This window comes from Protobothrops mucrosquamatus, unplaced genomic scaffold (assembly GCF_001527695.2).
Source record: "Protobothrops mucrosquamatus isolate PMUCROS unplaced genomic scaffold, P.Mucros_1.0 scaffold3527, whole genome shotgun sequence".
NCBI lineage: Eukaryota > Metazoa > Chordata > Lepidosauria > Squamata > Viperidae > Protobothrops > Protobothrops mucrosquamatus.
Window position 1 is genome coordinate 37,704 of NW_015389496.1, and position 2,665 is coordinate 40,368.

Genomic DNA, 2,665 nt, shown 5'->3' on the forward strand with positions numbered 1-2,665 from the left:
CCCTCTCTCCCTCCCTCCCTCCCTCGCTCCTTCCTTCCTTCCTTCCCTCTATCCCCCTTCTTCCCTCCTCCGTATTTTCCTTCCTTCTTTTTCCACACCCTCCCTTGCAGAGTTCAAGCTGTTCCTCCTTTGGGCCATAGTATCCTCTGAAGCACCCTGTAGTAGGGAAGGGCTGGGCTGAGAGGGAGTAACTGGCCCAGGTCTGGCAAGGGAGAGCTGTGAATCTGCAGAAGGACGGTAACCACTCCAGTGTTAGGCCTGTGAGTGGGCACTTGGTGGACCCAAAACTCTATGTGAGAAACATCTGGAGCCTCTCTCCAAAACTCTGTGTGAGAAACATCTGGAGTCTCTCTTGTTGAAAACCCATCAGATGCTTCTCTGCCCTGATAACCTGGGAAGCCTATGAAAATTGGTCCTACAACGGAAGACCCGCCTCTAAAGGCCAAAACAAGGAGTCCCAGACTTACAACCATCCTTTAGCGACCATTCAAAATTACAGTAGCACCGAAAAAGGGACTTACAAGCAATCTTTGCACTTACAACCCGTTGCAGCATCATGTGATCAAAATTTGGATACTTGACAACCAGCCTGTGATGGTTGCCGTGTCCTGGGGTCATGTGGTCATTTGAGATCTTCCCAGTCAGTTTCCATCAAGCTAAGTCAATTGAGGAAGCTGGATTCTCTTAACATGCAACAAATTCACTTACTTACAGTAGTCCTCAACTTATGACAGTTCGTTCAGTGACCATTCGAAGTTACAACGGCATGAAAAAAGTGACTTAGGACAGTTTTTCCACACTTGCAACCGTCGCAACATCCCCAGGGTCACATGATCAAAATCCAGAGGCTTGGCAACTGATCCATACTTATGACCATTGCTGTGTCCCAAGATCATGTGATCCCCTTTTGCGACCGTTTGACAAGCAAAGTCAATGGGGGGGAGGCCGGATTCACTTAACAACCGTGTTACTAACTTAACAACTGTGGCAAGAAAGGTCGTAAAATGGGGCAAAATGTATTTAACAACTGGCCTGCTTTGCAACAGAAATGTTGGGCTCCATTATGGTCATAAGGCGAGGGCCACCTGTATTACCACTACTGTTACTATTACTAATAATGATGCTGGGGGCCTTGTAAATCTTGGGGTAGACTTTCTTTCCCTGTCTGTTGGGTGGATGAAAGACTTAATTGCAATGGGGTCACAATTGGTCATGGTTTATGGGGCACTTGATGGTGTCCCCTGAAACCTTTGTAAGACGAGTCAAGTTTTAGGGTTAGGGTTGGGGGTTAGGGTTTTAGGACTGACATCAAGACTTTCATAGCAAGTTGGTCCCAGATACTTATTGCAGAACAGAGAATTTGAAAATGCCCATAGGGTGCAATTAATTTTCTTCAAGTCCTGAACAAATAACTGCAACAAATGACTTTAGGGGCCACCTTCTCCAAAGGAATGGGTTTTGAAAAAGATAGTCAAGTTCTCAGGATCACAACATTTCAATCAAAAGTACAAAGGGAGGGGGATATACAATCATGGGGGTGTCAATCTCTCTCCCCCGGCCCATAATTTTCTCCAGTGATGCAGAATTCCAACACTAAGCCATGTTTACAGCCATTTGTCTGAAATGGTATAGGGCAGGGGTAGGCAACCTTGGCTCTTTTATGACTCGTGGACTTCAACTCCCAGAATTCCTAAGGCAGCCATGCTGAGGGGAAAGGGAGAGGTTTCCATGCTGAGCCATGCTGGCTCAGGAATTCTGGGAGTTGAAGTCCACGAGTCATAAAAGAGCCACGGTTGCCTACCCCTGGTATAGGGTTTCCTGCTTGAGCAGGGGGTTGGACTGGATGATCTCCAAGGTCCCTTCCAACATCATCATCATCATCATCATCATCATCATCATCATCATCATCATCATCACCACCACCACCACCACCACCACCACCACCACCACCACCACTATTATTATTATTATTATTATTATTATTATTATTATTATTATTATTATTATTATTATTATTATTATTATTATTATTATTATTATTATTATTATTATTATTATTATTATTATTTCTGGTTTCTCTCTCTTGATATTCTCCAGTATAGGAATTGCTCAGCCAGATCAGCCCAAAAGATCAACCTAGTCTAGATTCCTCCAGATTTGGAGTGTGTGTGTGGGGGGGGGGAAGCGGGCGACCAGATCATTCTGGGAGGTGTGAAAACAGTGGGTTACCTCTGATGGCTCACCTCACTTTCATGTCAGGATGTTTAGTAGCTGTTTCCTTTGATGCTCGGCCTACAGTTTAAGCTTCTCCTACCTTGTCTGCTTCCTGAGCAAAGATCCTGGGGAGAAATGGTCTTGAGGATGCTTGCTGGGACTCCCCCCACCCCCCCAAAAATAGCTATGGAAAGTGAAAAAGAAAAGCAAAAGCCCACCCCATCACTGGAGGTTTTAAAGAAGAGATTGGACAGCTATTTGCCAGGAATGGAATAGTATCTCCTGCTTGAGCAGGGGGTTGGACTAGAAGACCTCCAAGGTCCCTTCCAACTCTGTTATTCTGTTATTCTTCTGTTATTCTTCTGTTATTCTGTTATTCTGCTATTCTGTTATTCCGTTAATAGATCTCTTGACTTATTTATTTATTCAATTTACATAACTACCCAATTCA